Source organism: Liolophura sinensis, chromosome 12 (assembly GCF_032854445.1).
Source record: "Liolophura sinensis isolate JHLJ2023 chromosome 12, CUHK_Ljap_v2, whole genome shotgun sequence".
In the NCBI taxonomy this organism is placed as follows: Eukaryota; Metazoa; Mollusca; class Polyplacophora; order Chitonida; family Chitonidae; genus Liolophura; species Liolophura sinensis.
The window spans coordinates 23,108,416-23,130,210 of NC_088306.1; positions in this window are offsets into that span (position 1 = coordinate 23,108,416).

Sequence of the window (21,795 nt, forward strand, 5' to 3'; positions counted from 1 at the left end):
TAAAGCTCATACCTCCTCAAAGTTTAGACAGTTTCCAGCATTTTAACACCAAGCATGCACCTGTGCACCAAAAATGGACGCCTGGGAGCAAAAAAAGACTTTATACCCTAAAATTCACAGAACTACAATCGTCCCTACCGAAAAACGGAAGTTGTAATGGGGGTCTGTGTCCTTCTGTAATAGCAAGTAAATAAATAAATAAATAAATAAATAAATATAATCATAAAACATAAACAAAAATGACAATACAAAACATTGCTTTATTAATCCAGGATTTTACAGTCGTATAGTAACACCTGATTAAATGAAAGCTCTGACATTCCTATGTTTCGCTCTATAAAGTTCAGGGAAAGTAACTCATTATACAATGATAATACACCCCCAGATTTATTCCCCTTGTTAAACTGTCCTAAAATGTTTAACTCCATACCAAACATGTTTGAGCTTTGTCCTCGCGACTGAGATACTTGTTTAATTGTTATTTGACATGGAACTCATTCACGGACTACGAATTTGAACTTTGATATGGAATTCATGCCTGGAATATTCATTGTCTGCACGGCATCATTGAAAACTGATGACCGCTTCTCTCTTGTGTGTTACCGGCTTTATTTCTTCTTTGTATAATTTCTTACATACCTTTGTCTTTGGGAGTTAGTGTTAAACGTTGTTTTGGAAATGGATCTTGCGATTATCGACTTGGAGCGCCCTTTATGGACTACGAATGGCATATGAATGTCGGACTTGAGGCTTATATTCAATGCTTAAAGATTCAAAGCACACAACAAAACAATTGCGCACCAAGAGAATGGCTAGAATATTATATCCAAATCATTTTGAGATGCCTGGCCTTCAGAGGATAGAAGAAATCTGGTGAAACATGACTCTCCGTGCCGAGTGAACTAAACCTATGTGAAAAGTCATGTTTGCTTGTCAAGCCCATGTAGGCCTACATGACTGTCAGTTACACACAGTAGTTCGGACAACCACAGATTACAAGATGTAGGACCCCTAATCGACCAAACACACCTATTCGGTACATACCTGGACAAAGTGATAACTTTTCCGTGTGTTGGAGACACAACAGCTTCACTCCGGTCGAGTCGACCCGAATTACCCAGCGATTAGCTCTACCCGTCACGCGTCTCGCGTCACGCCATTTATGATGTCCAACAATTATTACTTTATTCAATTTTACATAAAAAAGACATCAAATCCAGAGAATATGATTACAGCAACGTGTTAGGCAACATATAGGTAAAAATAAGCTTATAACTTGGAAGCATACGGTTATGTAACACTCGCTGTGCCACTTCGAAAGCGGTAAATCTCAAGTATCGAATCTCAAGTAAATCACCAGTAAATCTCAGGTATCGAAAATTGGACCATTTATAGTAGAAATACGGCATGTGTTTATACTACGGCGAGTGTTCGGGTATACCAACTGAGAAAGAAGTCCTGATTTGAGGTGATGTGTCCGCACTAGACGGGGGCATCGCCGCGTAGACACTAAGCAAAATGATGACATTCTCATTAACACTCTCCCAATTCCAGGAGTTCAAAAGAAAGGGCATAACTGGCCAGGCGGCCTATATGGCTAATCTAAGCCCATTTGTTATCATGGGCGCTAGGTTATCGACTGCCGCTATTCACTTCTGCATATACATGAAAAGGTATGGCTGCCGATACCAACAGATAGTTGTGTGACGAGATAAGCTATTCTATAAGACAATCCAGAAGCTAGAGACCACGTGATTTCCCTCTTTACACACTGGGTGGGTTAAGAAATTCGTCCGGCAAAATAAAAAATATTACATAAGAAAATGCCTGTTGTCAAATCGATGTCAACGATACATGTAATGTTATACAATGTTTTATTATACACCTAAGTGTCCAGCGCCTACTATATTATGTAGTAAACACCACTGTCCAATATTTTTAATATAATGGACAGTTGTAACTGTGACGTCACACCTACGGACTACTTTTTGTTTGTCAACTAGCAGACGCCACAACAAGCACGGCTGCCGATCAATCAAATTCTGACCCTTTTGATTTCACCGACTCTGAAATTTGCATGCTACTTGGTCCATTTGATGGCCCAGAGCTGGACATCTACCTCACACCAATTCCCCAATGTCACCTTAAACCTGATGCAGCTGTGTGGTATTACTCCACTCCAATTGGGAGAGCATCGTTTGGGAGAGAGTTGAAGAGGCCAGCCGAGGGTGTTGGACTGAAAGGCCGGAAAACTAATCACTCGGTCCGAAAAACAACTGTCCAAACCCTTGTAAAATCTGGCGTCGCCCGACATAAAATTATGCAGGTCACCGGGCACAAATTCCTTGCTAGCATCCAGGAGTATGATTCTAAATTAGATCACGTAGAGCAGAAGCAAATGTCGAGTTTACTTCAGGGCAATCGCGCCTTCAGTCAACCATCTCTTGTGCTTCCACTACCTGGCCGGTCAGTTCTAGTGCACACAAACGAAGTTTTCACGACTCCGATGCCATCAACTTCCTCGCAGAATCCCAAGGATAATCAGCTAACTTTGTCAGCAAACTCTACTTCTCTTTCGTCCTCATCCTTTAAAGATTACACTAGTCTGTTCGGTGGCGCAGTTGTCAATAACTGCACTTTTAATTTTTACTGAAACGTCGGCATTCCTTTTCTTTACACTTCTGTTTGTAAAATACCGCTTCGGCCACGTGCGACTGACCCAGTTTTCCGTCTGCCAATGAAAGTGCTCCATTCAGTATTCCATATTCATCCGAAACCGGCTATCGGCTGTTGTTACGCGATATGAAATAATTAGCTCAGTTTTACCCAATTTTTACCCAATTTACCCAAACACAACACTCAGACTTTACAAGCCGACGTTGTGCTCCCTTCTCCCTCATTCAATACGAATACTATACTACACACACTATACTATAAAATACTAATACTACATCTCCGTAAAATACTCCCTTTTATGCTTTTCTTTATTTTTTTTATTTTTTTTTTATTTATGCTTTTCTTATATGCTTCATACCTTATTCTCCCTTATATGCATAATATGCTTTTGTTCATTTCTTTTTAGTAACATGTGGCAGTAGACACTGAGGGCAGTAGAAATTTCGAAGATCCAGTGAACACTATACATTGTCTCTACATCAATCGTCAGTTTTAACATCACACCACACACAGCTGAAATCATACGTCCAGGAAGGTGTGATATCATATCAGTTGAAGTTTTACAGTGTGCACTCAGTGACTGATTTGTTCAAATAATTACGTAGTCAGTCACACACATGCGATCGATTGAAAGATTAAATATTGTCTATCAGTCTCCCTTTCTTATGTGGCTCAATATATGGGGCGTTATACCATCTACACATATAAGTAAAATATCGCCGTGTATAAACACTGTGTAAGTTATTATTTAAAAACCAAAGTAAATCTATCAGATATGTATACTGTTAAAATGGCATTCTGAACAATAAGATCAGAATTCTAATTCAGGTACTCACTCGGCAAGTAGTTTTTAAAATAATATCTTCCTTCTCTATCATGTAATCATAGGCATACAGATTTTTTACTCGTAATTCAGGGTCGACATCTCCTTGTCCCTTTTCCATGTCAATTCGTGAAACCGTCAGAGGGTGTATATAGTACTGGCGCTTGTGTTTCAGCAGACCGTGTTCGCAAGAGACGTGAGTCTCATGCCGAATGTCACATCCCGTATTGTGCTTCTTGGGGTTACCGTCATAAGTGCAGGAGCTGGGCATATCATAACTTAGGAACACCATTCGGCAAACGTCACAACTATAGATCTCAGAATGTGTGTGTTTAGGTCATCACTCAAAGAGAAAAATAATGATGACGATTACATATATAGTCTTCCCATGATTGTGTCCTACTTACTTTGGCGAATTACGGTTCGACAGGAAAACTTCGAACTGCTAGCAATTAACCTGCAAATAAATACTGCTTGTTGATTAAGATTAATACATATCGTCAGTCCTCGTTTCACTTGAATATTTATGGGAGAGTTTTGCTGTCAATGACGTCACAAGCCTAATGTTTATAGATGGCAAAGAGCATGGCTAGACATCTCACATTTAAACGTCATAAGAATTTGCTCGCAATTTAATGTTTTAGTAAAAATACTCAGTATCATTGCTATGACATTCAAACTTACGACAAGGGCTATGAAGTCCGTCACAGAATTCAGATATGTATAACGACATTTAATTTAGTGATGAAAAAAAAAAAAAAAACAACGAAATATTTTTAGATTTAATTTTTCAACAGTTCCATCATTATTTTTCTTTTCATGGATCTATGATTTAATTTTGAACTCCAGATTATGTCATTTCACTTTCTGTTAATATTTAGCTATTTTTCTTGCCATTCCTCAAGGATATAGTCATGCTGCATTAGCACTGACAGGCTATGAAATTTTAACTGAGGTACTTAAAATCTGTGGTCAGAATTTGAGTTATGAAAGGTCGTTATTTTTAACAAATTCCACCAACGGAGTAAACCTTGTCTCAGAAAGATTATGCCTTTTGTGCGTTTACTTCTGTACGAAAACCAATATAATAGTATCAACTCAGCGTCGGTTCTCATGCGCTTTATTTTTATCTTGCGTTTTCCTTTAGACGCCTTGACTGATGATACTTGTCCCCTCAGACATTTTGCGCACGTGACCAGAAAGTTACAAACAGTTGTGATCGAGCAGGTTCTGGCTCTATGGTTAAGGTGTTGGTTTCTAATCCCCGGGGTACACGAGACGTCGACTGAGTCCCATTATCTTTGACGAGCAATTTTTATTTATTTTTTCGATCAACGTTCACGTTGAGAATTCTAGAGAACATTGGGGCCTGTTGATTCTTTTATTTGATTGGTGTTTCAATCCGCATTCCAGAATACGTGGGCGTACATACATATATTAGTTTACATGGCGACTCAAAATACGTCAAGAATACCAGGGGGGAAAGTAAATTTGTAAAACTCGCCTGGTCTTTTCCCTTGGGAGTCTTTATGTGGTCTTACATAAAGTATGATGTACATCTCTTGCCTTCCACAAATATGACGTAAATATACTACACGCACTTGAAAAAGTTTTCCACATTCAGTGGTTTACTCATACTCCCTACAGCGCATGCGCCCTCTCTGCGCTCTCTTGGCATCATTGATACCTCTAGCAATTTTTTCTAGCTTCTTTGACAGTGGATGTATATAGGAGCACCAAACAGACGATTTAGCTACTTGTTACTGGACGTGTCTTGTACTAAAATAAAACAAGCGACCCATGCAGACTTCTTTGAGGTTTTGTGGTTGTTTAGAGTGAGTACATAGTGAGCTCTGACGCAATGTTTAGGGTAGAGTCAAAGTTGTCCCGGCTTCTTTAACAGATAACCAGAAGGTTGTATAGATATCCTATAACTTTGTATTCTGAACAGTTGCGCCATTAAAGACTTTCATCCAGAACCCTGTTCAAGGTGCCACGTACGCAAGAGTGTGAAAGAAAAATAGAATAAAGAAAAAAAAGAGATATGTTTACACAAAGGAGATTGTCTGTCACACTGTTAAACCACTGAAGGGTTTACAATGTGTCTGTTTTTCATGGTAGATGAGCGCGCTGAAGGGCATGTTGTGCGTGCTCACAAACTGAGGTTACACTTCCACAGATTTTGTGCTTCAAGGAGAGCCATAAATTGTGGGGAACTTGAGAAGGGAGCCCACTGTAATCATGTATAAAGGTAATGGATACAGAATCAAGCAGACTGAATAAAAGGATCAAAATTTTTGTGAAACCTGAAACTGCTATGTGAAAAAGAAAACAAGCTGACAAAAGGAATCTTTACAATGTCAGCGATTCTCTGTCACTTCCCTACAGTAGGCTGAATTGACCAATGCAAGTCGTTCTACGCTTATATACACGTAGGTTGGTTTATTTATTTATCTGATTGGTTTTTTTACGCCGTACTCAAGAATTTTTCACTTATACGACGGCGGCCAGCATTATGGTGGGAGGGAACGGGGCAAAGCCCTTAAGAAATCCATGGCCATCCGCAGGTTACGGCCAGGCCTTACGACCGGAGAGGGAGCCATGATGAGCTGGACCTAAGCTCACATCGACTCATTGTTTAGCGCTAACACGCTAACCTCGCGGCCACGGAGGTGCTACAATAAAATTGATCACAACCCACAATTTACTGTGTTCTTTGTAAACTGACACGAACAGACACGACAACAAGTGACATAATTTAAGCGTGTTAACCTCGACATTTACGTCGTCCAAAAATCACCGCAATCACCACTTTGTTGACCGAATTGTGTAGAGAAATAAACGTATATCTTGAAAGTATATCTACTGTTGGTGAAATCTGATCTTAACGACAATGCGAATCAAGAGAATTAATGCCAAGATTAAGTCACTGTCACGCTCTATAAGGCTTACTATACATTCTCTAAAAGTCACATGAGACACAATCACGCGTCATGCCATTGGGGACTCCTTTTAAATTTAACGCTGGGCCAGACACGCATACTCTGTACTAGTCTTACAATAAAAAAAAAATTGAGCACGAGATACCTCTCTTTTCGAGCTATAAAGTGTTGATGAAGTCGACAAAAGAAGCTGTGTTGATTTCGGCCAGTTAAGTAGGCCAAACAGCTGCATGGGTGCACAAAGCTGGCCTGGAAAAGTTGGTGGAACTTGATTTGACTGTTTGCTGTTCTTAAGCAGAATGAGATCTACTAGAGCTTATCATCTGAAGTACAGAGTTTATAACTTAGCTTCTAGGGCTAAACAAACGTCAATACAAACCATACCAATTAATTTTGTTTTTGATTGTTGTTTAACGCCATACCCGGTACTCACATATACGATTTCGGCTTGTATTTTGGGTTGTGGAAACCAGAGGGCGTGACCCAAACCACTGATTTTTGATTTACATGTATGCACACTATGTTGCTGAAAGTCCAGTGATCTCTACCGGACGTTAGACTGCGCAAACGGACACACGACACCATGATGGACAGTCAGAGCAGAGTAAAATTTCGAACTTAGTTTTAACTCTTAACCAAATTGCCTCTCACCAATGCGACCGCTGTGAGTTCAAGTCCAGCTCATGCTGGCTTTCTCTCTGGTCGTACGTGCGAAGGTCTGGCACCAACCTGCGGATGGTCGTGGGTTTCCTCCGGGCTTTGCCCGGTTTCCTCCCACTATAATGCTGACCGGCCCGGATAGCACAGTTGGTAGAGCGTCCGCTTCGGGACCGGTAGATCCAGGATCAATCCTTGGTCGAGTCACACCTAAGACTTTAAAAGAGGAAGTTGTAACTTCCTCGCTTGGCGTTCAGCATGAAGGGGATAGTGCAACGACTGGTTGACCCGTATCAGTATAATGGCTCGGGCGGGGCGGCTTACTTGCCTTCGATAAGTCGTCTCAGTGATGCAGCACTAAATAAAAGAGCGGTGGAAATCCGTCCTGTAACAAGGAGGCACATTACACGTGCATGCACCTTAATGATTCCTTCGTCGTCATATGACTGAAAAATTGTTGAGAACGACGTTAAACCCCAAGCACTCACTCACTCACTATAATGCTGGCTGCCGTCGTATAAGTGAAATATTCTTGAGTACGGCATCAAAACACCAATCAAATAAATAAATAAATAAATAAATACACAAAATTGCCATTCAAGGGATACAAATTAAGGTAAATTTATTAGGAGCGGGTTAAAATGAAATATACACCCCAAGATATTATGTGTAATAGGCATGTTACACGACGATGTATGCATGAAGACGTAAAATTTATTTCATGGGCCAAGCATACAGGGCGAGAAATTCTGTAGATGTCTGTACCAATTCATTTTTTTTTTTGCTAACCTTGGTTAGGCAAGAGTGACTGCACGCGGTGCGGTGGACAAAGCCTTAAAATGCGTATAAAGACAGCCAGCGCAATGAAATGAAACTCACGGGTACATGACTTAATGAAACCTGGTTTAAGAAAATTGCCTAGCATATGTATCCTGTTGATGTTACAGAATTGGATTTTAGGGACTGAACCATGTACGATATACTAAAAAAGGATGTGTCATAGACATACGTAACACAGTCCTGCTTATAAATACAAAAAGACTACAGCACAGGGAGTATAAAGGCAGTTGTATCGCCAACCAGATAGTTTGGCATGACACTATGCACACGCCGAAAAATTTAAAAACCATACGTGAGATAGTCTGCCAGCAATCTCCGGATGGTCGTGGGTTTCCGACGAGTTCTGCACGGTTTCTTCCCACTAACGTGCTGGCCGGTGTCGTATATGTGAAATAGGACGTAAAACATCCATTAATGAAGTAAATCAAATATATAAAATTTAAAGAAAAACTGGTTTCGGTATAGATGTATAGGAATCGTGTAACAATATAACTTGATAGTTTGCAGGAATGAGTGACATAAAAAACTTGAAAGATTTGTTACTTCTAGGTAAAACACTGTTCTCCTTCTTATATATGTGTAAGCAATGCGAAAATAAAATTACCTTCTTTCTCACAAGAAGCGTTAGAAATACAACCGCCCTTTCTTAGCTCATTTGTTTTAACTGACTTCGTTCTACCTACATTCTGTTTTAATTCGGATTTTCCCCACCGCACACACCGTTGAACGTCAACTCCTCTAAAATGCTGGATACATGCATCAGAACATAATGGTGTTAGTACTGGTGCCACGACACTCGATCTTGCGCAACATAATTTCTAACTAATGTAGTCCCTGTGAGTTCAAGTCCAGTTCATGCTGACTTCCTCTCTGGCCGTACGAGGGAAGGTCTTCCAGCAGCCTGCGGATTTATCCGGGTTCTGCCCTGTTTCCTCCCACGATGATGCTGGCCTCCGTGGCATAAGTGAAATGCTCTTGACTACGGCTGAAACACCAATCAAATAAATCAATTCATTAATCAAACTGATAAACACAAAAGGCAATAGTCACGGGAATATACAAACAACACAACATGTCGCTTATACTGAGGAATACGAAATACGAATGTTTGCGAAATATTAAACGAAGTACAAGTCACTGTTTAGGCTGACAGCCTGTAGAACAATATCCAAACTATATATACTCTCCCAAAAAAGAAACGCAACATCCCCCCCAAAAGATCAATCATAAATTCTTCAAAAATTTGGCGTGATTGAGACATGACAATATGATCATATTATAATGTAAATGTACGATAATTGAATTTAAACGCCAGATAGTGTCTGTTGGTCACACGTGACTTAAGGGTCGGCCTTTGTGTAACGCTGCGCGAGGGATTCGTAGAGAAAAACTTAGGACAGTTGCACCTGCGAATCATGCCGTATTTTTAAGCGGATTTAATGGGTATAAAAGACACATAACCGTTCCGTTGAATTCAGTCACTAAGTTGCTTCTCCAACCTGCCAAGATATGCCAAGACTAGACACCGCTACCCGGAACATCGTCATTGGTCGACTCCTCGCCGGTGAATCACAGAATGCAGTCGCTAGACTTTATCATGTTCACCGGAGCACGATTTCCCGGCTCTGGCAACGGTACCAGCAATCCGGTTCAACAGCTGACCGTCAACGTTATGGCCGACCTAGGGTCACAACAGCAGCCCAAGACCGTTACATCCGGTTACTTCATCTCAGAAACCGAACCGTAACAGCAACAGAAACAGCATCAAATGTCCCAGGTCTCCGACGAATATCGGCACAGACAGTCAGGAACCATCTCCGTGAAAACGGCTTACGTCCCAGACGTCCTTACTTTGGCGTAGTACTGAGACAACAGCATCGACGCGCAAGGGTACAATGGTGCAACAGATTAAGGGACTGGAATCTGCGAAATTGGAGGCGAGTCTGGTTCAGCGATGAATCCAGATTCATGCTGGAGAAAAGAGATGGCCATACACGCGTCTACAGACGCCGAAATGAGAGGTTCGCAAGGAACTGCGTCCTTGAAGTCGACAATTTCGGTGGAGGAAGTGTGATGGTGTGGGGTGCCATATCATACGCCCGAAAATCTCAACTGGTGCACATCCCAGGCAACCTTAACGCTGCTCGATACAGAGATGAGGTTTTGACGCCACACATGCTGCCCATAATGGACCTTCGTAGGGAAGTTTTTCAGCACGACAACGCTCGGCCGCATACAGCTCGTGCTACGGTTGACTTTCTGGAGAACCAGAACGTAACAGTGCTGCCCTGGCCGTCCAAATCACCAGATTTGAACCCAATAGAACATTTGTGGGATGACTTGGGAAAACGCTTGCGCAGTCGTCATCCTGCGCCCCAAACTCAGCAAGAAGTGCTGCGGGCTCTTGACCAAGAATGGAGAATTCCGCAAAACCGTATTCGCCGATTGATCATGTCTATGCCGAGACGGATTCGCGCTGTGTTACGGGTTAATGGTAGGCATAGCAGATATTGACTTTGCAGTGACGTCATCTGAGTGCTATGGACTTTAATGTGATAAATTTTGACATTGTAATTAACTTAAAAGTCTGAACAACCAGTGTGGAAAATTTCAGTGTGATGTGATGCTTATTTTTGTATTTAAGATGATGTTGAAAAATTCATATTTGGATAAAACGAATCGGATGTTGCGTTTCTTTTTTGGGAGAGTATATATATAGAGATTATCATCGTCTTCGAGGATATGAGTTTGGATATTGTTTTACAGGCTGTCGGCCTAAACGGTGACTTGTATAGAAACCAGTTATACAACTTCTAAGTGTGGAGACCCACGATGCAGATGACGTCAAAATTTAATAACAAAGCAGTCATTTTTTGTTGTATGTTACCAGTTTTAACTTCCGTATTAACGCTACTATGAACAAAAAATTCCAACGTCTACTGTATGTCTGAACCTGCTCTAATTGTAACAAATTGTGAATAGGCGAAACCGGTGATTCATTCAGGAATCGATGTAGAGTACATACACAACAAATTATCGCATCATGTACCCGTAACCTACACAGTGAGCCCAAGTTCCACATAATGCCCTTCTCTAATAATCTCTATATACAGCTGTCCCAAGATATGCTGAAATAAATAAAGCTCTGAAGAACCGTCACGAAACGGTGAACTGAAATCAACAAGTTGAGTTTGTCATATATATATATATATATATATATATATATATATATATATATATATATATATATATATATATAGGTTGAATGCTTGAGCTACAAAGCGGTGTGTTGCCCCATCTCTTCCAAACATAAAAATCAATTCAACTCTTTCTTGTACTGTTAATTTATTAGCCATAATAACTCTGAAAGAGAGAAAAAATTTTAAAATCAGTATTAAATCTGAAACACAGAAAAAAAAGTACAAGAGCAGTGTGCAGTTTCTAATAAAGTTTTAATGACGTACCTGTATAAAAAGTGATGTCAAATACAGAAAGTGCACAATAGGATTGTTTATTTGGATTGTGATTGTCTGAAGGGAAGAGGGATAGTAAAGGAAAACCTATAGGAGTCCTTGTCAAAAGCCCTCTTGGTGATAAAAACAATATCTCCATCCATGTAGATTTGGGTGAAGACTATTACAAACTCCTCTCTTTAATCACAGATGCTTTCTTTCCTGATGGAAAAAATCCAGTCATTGGAAATGCCAGTGATTTTGTTCTAGAGATAGTAAATGCGAAGAATCAGAATGTCCGAGACAACATGAAAGGGTCTTTTCTAATGGGAAATTATATAACGTAGGAAAAGATTCCTGGGACGACCAAATGTTACATGCTTTGTACGACGTTGACTAATGAGTCCGATGAAGAATTGTACAACGCATATCTTGACTTGACAACAGAAAATGAGCCAGATCCCAGTTCCCCAAGTAGAGAAACTACATGTGTGACAGAGGTATCGGGAACTCCGAGTGGGGAAGTGATATTACGCCTGAGAAATCCAGCAACCCCAATACTGGACTTGGTGATGACGGAGACACTACTCACCAAGGATACGTGCATGTAAGTGTAGAGGGATTGTAGTATTGTATGTTCATTTGGTAATGCATTCTGGTTTGAGAGATATCCTATTTAACATTTACCCAGGATGTTCAAATGTGTATGTGGTTGGTGGCTAAAAGTTGGTGGTTTTCTCTGGAACTTCAGTTTTCTTTTACAACAAAATCCGTGAAAAATTCTTGAGTCTGGTATTAAACAAAGTAAATAAAATAAATAAATCAACAGGAATACCCTATCACTTTGCGTACATGTAAGCCCACGTAGATGTATGCTCAGAGCTAGGGTCACTTATCATACTTATAACAACAATTTTATAACCAGTGGAAGACAATGCAGGATTGCATTCAAGGCACTGTTCATGCCATGTAAGGATTGCAATTGTGCTATGTAATGTACATTAGTGTCATCATGTTCATATAATGCCACACGATCGTATATATTTACATGCAGGCAACTTTGTTTCCCTTTATTTATGGCAACTGTATTTTAAGTTATTCCAGCTGCTTTGCTGGAAATTTCATTTATTTCTTAATTCATGAGCTTTCGCATGCAGTCTTAAGTTTACAAGTAACAGGCCCAAAGTAGGTGGTTTACCCAGGGCACTTAGCTTTCCTCTACCCATAAAACCGACCCTCATCATATAAGTAAAACTTGTGAGTATGACAAGCTGAATGTTTGGGCTTGTGCATTGATAGTTTTTCTCATGACATTTTACAGATCAGTGTGCACTGATTTTGTCTACAGTAACAGACATGCATGACTGATGATAGCTGTTTAATACATTGAGAATCTATAATGCTGGTTGACCAAAGATCTTCCATGTAGTTACATTCATGTCATATCTTTCTCAGCCCACTGACAGTTTTGGTCCTTAATGTTTAGGAAAGACTCATCTGACCCAAAAGAGATTCTGCAATTCTACGAGAATGTTGTACATCAAGGTAGAGCATTGGAGTCACAAACAGAAAAACACAAACAGCTGAGGATGAAACACTCCCAATCTTTGTATCAAGATTTGATATATTGGAGACTAGCATGCAAGAACTGTTAGGGCTAGAAAATTCCAATTACAGACTCCCTTTATAGGTAACATTTTATGGGGAATTAGCCCAAGACCTTGGGGGCCCTCGCAGGGAGTTCTTATGCCTGGTGATGAAAGAGGACATCAAAGAGGAGACCAGGATATTTTCACAAACCAGCACTGGTGCATATATTGCAGTTGCGGTGGGTTCAGATCTTGCTGGTTTCCTCTCCGGCCGTACGTGCGAAGGTCTGGCAGCAAACTGATTATTCTCAAGGTTTTTCCCCAGGCTCCGCCCGGTTTCCTCCGAACATAATGCTGGCCGTCATCGTATAAGTGAAATATTCTTGAGCACGCTGTAAAACACCTATTAAATCAAATAAATAAATAAAAGAGATCTAGGACATGTTCAAGTTACGTGTATCTGTACTGCGGGCATTATTAGTTACATGGTTATTGAGTGAAAGGATACGATATGGGATTTGTAAGGCTCATATTGGGTGAGGCTTCAGCCTAAAAACTACACTGAAATTTGTCTCTTGAAAAACAGAAGAGGTTTCAGCAATCCCCTGTCACGTCCAGGAGCTTTGAATTACCAAGCAGTGATCTGGGAATTATGACGTCATAATGTTATGGAGAATGTTGTGTCAACATGGCCTTCTTCCTATTGTTCAGTCATCAGATGGATATATAGCATCTGCTGCAGGGTATAGAGATACATGTATGCACCTCTACCAGGTGACCATTGCTGTCCAATTAAAAGCAGAGAATTTTGTTTTATGCGTTATAAACATTATTGTGTATTTTCTATTCCTGCATGCAAACAGTTTAGATTTTTCCAGCTTGTATCTTGTATAAGACACAGAATCTGATATAAGTTTTCATAAATTGGTTGCCAATTTAAAATTAAATTGTAAATTAAATGCAGTTACATATCTACATATTGACAATTTCTGTATTATATGATTTTAATATTGTGTTGTACATGTGCATTCATATACGCTAAGAATATTGTTATGGTTATGGGTGTTTTTTGTGATTTTTTTTTCAGGTCTCAGTATGCTGCAACAAGGTCCAATCTTATGCTTCCTTGAGGCAAGTCAACTCAATCGGTTGAAGAAAAGTGAACAGCAATTTAGAGATGATCTCAACTGTTTAGGTATTATTGATGTAAGTAGTAACATTATTTTTCATCAGTATATGCATATTTATGTGGGTTAGACAATTTATATTTTATTTCCATTTTGGGTTTTGATCCAGACTAAAATGTGTCCAGTGTGAATGACTAGATGTCTAAGATGTTTTAATAATAGTTCTTTAGCTGGATGGTTATGAAAGGTTTATGTTGATGCAACCCGTTTTGGTATTTTCTGAGCTGATCGGAGTTAAGCCTTGCATGATGTCACTTCTTCAACCCTCTTCCCAAATAAACACATTACTAGGAGGGAGCTCGTTACCTTGTTTCACCCCAAACTATCAGAAACTGGTAGCAACAAACGGAGACTGGAAGAGTAAACATACAGGCAGTTTCTATCATACCTGACAGAAATGACAGGTTGCTCAAAGTGCACACATATGTCAAACCTTTGATAACTGTCATTACATGTTTTACCTACATGTTCGTGTATTTGTAGCTATGTGAGTGTCATATCATTCTGACATTTTGTGTAGTTTTTTTTTTTACTAGTGATGAGTACTTTCTGTTTATGTAATTATAAGCTTCACCTGTTAGCTTATGTGGTTGTAGCTTTTGGCCAAATTGTGGATCAGTATCTGGCTTGTAACCTATTAAAGTCTGACTGGCTGGCTGGTGTCAACATTTCAGGTTAAAGTTTCTGGTCAAAGGTTTGGGAAGTCTATTTATCCACTAGTTGTGTAAGGCAGTACTAGAAGGGACATTGACATGCCAGCACAACTGATAGGAACAGGGATTCATGCCCGTTGATATGAAACTATAGGAGAAAATCATACCTGGCAATGGAGCTTAGATCGTTAAAAGGAGAAGAAAACTTTAAAACATGACACTATAGGCTGAAAACAGCACATTTTTTCTATCTGTTGGTGCCGGCTGCGACTTTTCCTCACCACACACGTAAAGTCTAAAAAACGGCAAAGCTGGCATAAATCGCTGAGTCCATCGCCTCCTCCATGTTTAACACCCTGTAATGTATGCCGGGGGTGTGTTGTCTCTCAGTCAATTAGAGTCGTTAAAACCGTCGGCTTACTCGCGTAAAGTCGGAACCTATGTTCAACATTCCGGTTTCCCGATCGTCAGGCGGATAACGAACTGTACTGTTCGCTACCTTCTGGGAAAAAGAGTTCTACCGGCGGTTTCCGACGGCAATTCTCCTCCTAACACAAGATTTCAGGACTAGTTCTTAGGCACAATGGAGTCACCCACAGCGGATTTGGCACTGACTTTATTTATAATTTATCATCTTGAGGTACAAGTTAGAATTTTTTATGGCATGAACCTGCGAGGAAATGCATACACTTTTCCATGGTATTTCTTTGATATTTAAGTTTTCTTCTCCTTTAAAATGTTCCTAAGTAAAATACAAAGGAGTAAATAATTGAATCGTCTTGCTAGATTTTATGCTATTAAAACATTGAAGTTTGCAATAAATAAATTGATCATCTTATAGTTTTGCTTTATTGTATGAGGTTTAGTAGTATACACACTATAGGTTCTGGCCTCCCCCCCCCCCCCCTCTTGGGGCCCTCCCTCATAACAAATAGAGGCTCCCAACCCCCATTCCCTGAACACCCTCCCCCTGGCAAATAGGGGCTCCCAGCCCCATCTCGAAGCGTATACACACTATAGGTTCTGGCTCGCCCTCCCCTTGGGGTCCTCCCCAGAACAAATAGAGGCCCCCCCTTGGGTGCCTCCCCAGCCAAGGCGTACACGCTTATTTACAAGTCTAGCCTACATACACACATTGATATGAGGCGACCTAGTTGGCATTTAACAGATAAGGCGTATAGCCTATAGGTAGGCCGGATGTGTTGCACAACAGGGTGATTCAGCTGATTTTCTCTTCAGGATAGGGCTTAAACTACGGTTTTTTATGAAAAATAAATGTGACAGTCTTTTTCAGCGTGTCTTGTTTGATAAGATCCAGTATTTTTAGGAGGATTGGAGATATTATGTTTATGCGGAAAAGCCCTTCCAATTTAGCCCATGTTTCGTGGGTCTGGGATACAGGTGGGAATGGCGCTGTATGTAAGGGGTGTATTCATATACTGCGTATATAAGGGGATGTTTGCTAGCTCAAATCCGGATTGGTCTCCTGTATATGTAGTATATGAATACATTACCTGCATATATGGCTCTACGCACTTCTAAGGAATTTCTGCAACTTTCGACAGTTTCAGAGGCAGAGAGACCTTACCAAGGGGTGTTGTAGATGGCCCAATGGTGGTGGGATGTGTCAGCGCCCATTAAACCCCCTAACGGTGGGTCGCGAGCGCAAAAAATCCGGAGCCCGCCGTTAGGGTGGTGATTAATTGGTAACAGGTTGAGCTATAAACAAGGCCTTTTTGCTTTTTTGGACCATGGGTCGAGCCCCACACTGGGCAGATTTTTTTTTACCACCGGGGCTCTCGAGACATAGCATGGGTGTTGCCCTAATTCCAAACAAGTTCCCCCTGGGCACCTCCCCAGAACATCATTCGGAAAGAGCGTTTTTCAGCTCTTGCCGAGCTAGTTTTCGGCCGCGACCTATAAGCTGTTTTTTCGTGCTTTCATCGATCTCTACGGCGTTAAATACCTTACGAGACTTGGCGCGTATCTCCTGCTTCAGATCAGAGTAGTTCTTGAGCTCCTGAACGACTTGCCTGTACTCTACGTCCGAAATAACACCATCAGATAATGCCGTAGATACCTACGCACGGGTGCTGCTAAGTTTGGCCTCAGCCAACAGCCGTATATCGTTATGTTTCTTGGCCTTTGCGTAAAGTCGACGGCTAACGAATTTTCCGGCGACATTTAAGACACCGAAAGCTAGGGCCGCAGCTTCCATGGCCAAGACAGCGGGGGTTGCAATTATTGTTGTGAGTAGCCCCACGCCTGCAACCCCTAGTCCCAAACCGTCTGTGAGCATGGCTGAATCAAGGGCTTCGGTGGCCAAGACACCACGCCGGTACTTTTTGTACAAGGCCCGGCGGAGATCTCTCTGAGATTCAAGCTGCCTCTGTATTTCGCTGATATACTGCAGGCGATGGGCGTGCGCCACGCCCTCCGGCGGCGCAGTCGGGGCCAAGGGGTTTTCAACCATAATCGTGGGCGCGGTAGGGGCCAAGGGGTGGTCATCCGTAATCGTCGGCAAGGAGTCTTCATCCGTGATCGTCGGGTACAGTCGCCCCATATTGTCCGTCCTACGAATCAATAACATCGGTTAGCTCTAAATTGTCATCGGGATTACTAACACGAAAGCGACGAAGGGCCTATGCCGAACTCTAAATAGATTTCATCGAGATTTAAAACGCCCCTGTGACGACTCGTATATCCTCGAGAGAGCTCTGGATGACTGGGTCGCCCTGGGCCGGTAATTTGATCATAAGTCTGAGATCCTTTGCATTGTGCTCTATAGGCCACATTATTTTCAACCCGGTAATCAAGGTGCAATGGCGACTGCCCGCGCCAAGTATGAGGTCGAAGATAAGTATAGATCCAGGGTTTAGTGGTAGTGCGGTCTTAAAATCGGTTTGCGCGGTAAGACGCACAGGCTCTAGCATCTGCGACGACCATCTGTCCCAATCTAGAATACAGCGGGCCGGTTGGTACGTACGACACGAAATAGGTTCCGGAGTTGAAACTTTTTTCACATCGATCACATCGGCCTGGACCGACATCGGGGTCACCTTTACATCTATCAACCAATCGGGGTCGCGAGCTCTGGTAAGAACAAAGCGGTCTTCAAGGCGAATTAATGAGAGTTTTTGTTCTTCAATCACCTCAGACGGCGAGCTGCGCTCTTGCTCTGCAGAGGATGAGAAACCTTCAAGGGAAGCAAACGTGGCAGGTTCTGCTTGCCCCCGGTAATCTTTTTGCGGATGTACTTGCCACTTTGAAACTGGAAGGCGCAGATTTTACCTTCCTGGCTTTGAAGTTCGAACTCCGACACATCTGCCAAGTCGCTTAAAGACAGGCACGCAGACCTGGGACCGGCTGCGTCCACCATACTCATTGTATTTCTAGGGTAGCACTGAGGTACCCTACATTCATATACTTGCCGTCTTTGTCTAAAAGTGCCACGGTCATATGCGTTATATAGTCGGCTCGCAAGGTTTTGTACTGTGGGTTGGGAAATGAAACCGTCTTCCGCAGTTAATCCCTTCACCAGTCACGGCGATGGCTTTTAGTAGTGTGGAACCGCCACCGAAATCTGAGGTTATTCTCACGTTTTCTGAGGTGCTCAGTTCATCTAAATGCACGAAGACTTCTTTGTGTGAGACCAAGTTAGGTAGCTTTTCACCCTCCACAGCCCCCCTACGGGCGTCATCCCGTCGGAGAACCCTAAGATGGGGACAAGCTCTTGGAGTATTATGAAGGCATTTCTAGGGAGGGTAAGGCCCGTGGCTTCATTCAATCCCAGAGAAACCCCACGCGGGCGGAATATGTCCTTGTCCAGCGTACAGACATTGTAGTAGCCGTCGGCACTTCAACACGTTTGCCCTCAAGCAAGAAGCCCACTCCGGAGGGGATATTCACCCAGGCCGGGTAGAATGTTATCTCGCGAAGGGCGGTTTTAGGCGGCCGTCGGGTTTGTCAAGGGCATTGAGGCAGCGTGTGCTGTGCCCTATTTAGAATGTCAGTCAATGTGATGAACATCTTAGCACGATGAACAGCGAGGCTTACAGGTTCAATAGAGAGGCCACTTACAAGCCGGGGCATTTCATAGTATCCAAACCCACGCAGAGCAGCTCACGCGATTTGACATCTACATCGATGAAAAGAAGGCCTTTCCAGTCCAGTTCACAGATGTGTTGGCCAAGTACCGGCTGCCAAAGATAACCGAGAATGAAATTGTTCGGGCCTGGAACACCAATACTATGCAATTCTGGCAGAACCAAGTGAACTTCGCGGTCTGGTGCGCAACCACGGGCTGTGGCGTATCTGCAAAAGACCATCTTCTCGCCCCCGACCAACGAATAAGGGCCCTGTACACGTTCCATGTGTATTACCAGGTTAGGCAGATCTTGGAAGAGATCCAGGCCCCCCTGCAGCAAGACAGACCGTGGGCGACCTTTAAACCTCTATGACGAGAGGGCCTATGAGAGGATTTGTAGGGAGTCCGCGTAGATGCGCACATAGACTGGGGGCGCAGATGGGGGGGGGGGGGAGGTGACTCACGTCCTCGGAGTGGCATATTACTATGTCACGAGAACGGGCTACAGCCCCATTGGCGATGGGACCTTCGATCTGAGCAGGATGTCGTTCTCTAGAAAGCCTACAGCGCTCCACGTCGACTACATCCAGCAGGACGCCGAGGAGGCTTGGGCGTCGTTCATTGTCGACAAATCCCAAGGATTCACGCAGCCGGGCGTAGAGCGCCTAAACGATTCCATCCGGACATACGTGTGGGCTGTTTTAGGCGCCCAAGCGCAAACAAGGGCGCGTATTATAGGCACGGGCACAGCCTTCGATGCGCAAAAACAGTTTGTCACGAACGTTGAAGACGCCATTTCCTCTCCGATCGACCTTCCGTCTGCTATCAAACGCTACCAGGACGTGCTACAGTATGCAGGGAGCGCTGTAGACTTTGTGTATGGCATAGGCCTATATATGGCCCCAGCAACATGCTTCTGCAGATCGGCCATGTGGCGAACTACAACAACAAAATCGTCGTGGCCACAGAGGACCAGAAGCTAGGTGCCAATGAGGGTGTGAACGCTAAAGTGCCGCCCTTTTTGCACAAGCGGGCACCTTCCCACGGGATCGTTGAGCCACAAGAAAGCGTTCCACCACCCACCGCGCGCGTTCAGCATGTTGCTGCGCGCCGCAAAGCGGCTGAAGAAGCCCCATTTCCAAAGCAAAAGAATCACGATGCGGAGAAGACAGCCATCGTCGTCGCTGGGGTTGGTATCGGCTTACTGCTGCTGTGGACTATGCGTTAAATACTTGCGAACAGCCACGAGCATTAGGCCACCTACTGCGAGGACTAGAGCCCAGACATTTTCGGCCAGCCACCCAGCCGCTTTCCCGAGAAGGTTCAGTAGCCAGGACACGATACTGCCAATAATACAAGGAATCGCAGCGGCAGCCTTCCCAGCCAGCCTGCCAAGGGCGCGCGCCAGGGACTGGAGATGCTTTTTCACCCATTCTTTAAGACCACGCCCGTCGAATGGAGGTGGCGTTGGCTGGATGCTCCCGCCGGACCCGCCAGTCAGCGCCAACTTTAGTCAGCGCCAACTTTATCTCTAGCCCCAGTGTCAAGATCGCCATCCCAATTGCCGTGAGAATGGAGACCTCTGTTATTCCCTGCTCCCGGAAGAGGGTGCGGACGCGCTCGGCCAGAGTGGTATCAATGTGTAGGATGCGATCGACCGTCTGCTTGATGCGGCGTGTTTGCGTGCGCAGGGCTTCGGCCGTTAAAGAGGCTGCTTCGAACCGGGCCACCCTCTCGTCCTCGAGATTCCTTATCCGGTCTGCGATCCGACGCCGGGAGAATTCATCAAGGGCCTCCTCCAACTTCAGTTTTTGTTTTACGATGTCCTTATCGAGACTTGACAGCTTGGCGAGGTTATTTGAGTGTTCGCCTTCCGAGGTCTGCAGTGCCTTGTCAAGCCCCAGAAGTTCTCGCATGGGAAGAGGAGGGTCGTTTATCGTTTTAAGAGCCCGCTCGACCTCCTCTATCCGTCAAGCTTGTTTCCATTATGTGGACAGCATCAGCGGCCTTTTTCGCTGGTTGGCTTAAATCCTTCAGCTCCATGGTATCTGCCTCGGCGGCCGCAGCATCGAGTTTTGAACTCGCTGTCTCCAGGATTGCGACTTTTGCCGGAGCAGTGATTTCTGTTTTCTGTTTTTCATTCTGCCTTGTCCTTTCCAGTCTACTAAGCCCAGCCCCTCCGCATCCTTAACAACCTTCTCCCTCCCTTCTTGGCGATTGTTATGACGGTTAGCGGTTCGCCAGTTTGTTCGTTGGTGAGTTCCAGTTTTGGGTACTGTTCGACGTCGTCGTCTTTGGCATTGTTGCAGTCCTCTTGGGCGTCGTCGAACGCCTGATTATCAAAGTCAAAGTCTGCCATAATCCTCGTATTGAACATTCAAGGTATACCTTGAATACACAAGGTATGCCTTCAATACACAATGTATGCATACGGACGCAGGCTAAACCCCTTCAGAACACTCCGTAAGCCTCTCGGGGTACAAGGTGAACGGCAGTCCGTGGTCGTCACCAATAACCCGAGTACGATCGACCAGAATCAACAACTCTTGGTCCGCTTCCCTAACATCGGCACAAATGACGTCATTGTGCCCGGTACCGTGCGCTTGGCCTTCTCGATCACGATTAATTCATCCGACCCGAACGCCACAGTGATTGGGAATCTCGGACGCGCAGTAGTCAAGAAAACCACTATCAGAATCAGCGGGAATGAGGTAATGTCCATCGACGACTCTGATGTGTTTCATTGCTACGGCGACTTATGGCTGACCAAAAACGAACGGCAGAATGCGGCCTACGAAGGCATAGGCAGCGAAAACATGCTTAAACTTCGAGTCGGAGCCGAGGACGCAAGTGACGACGATGCTGGAGAAAATGCCATCGCTCACGCCT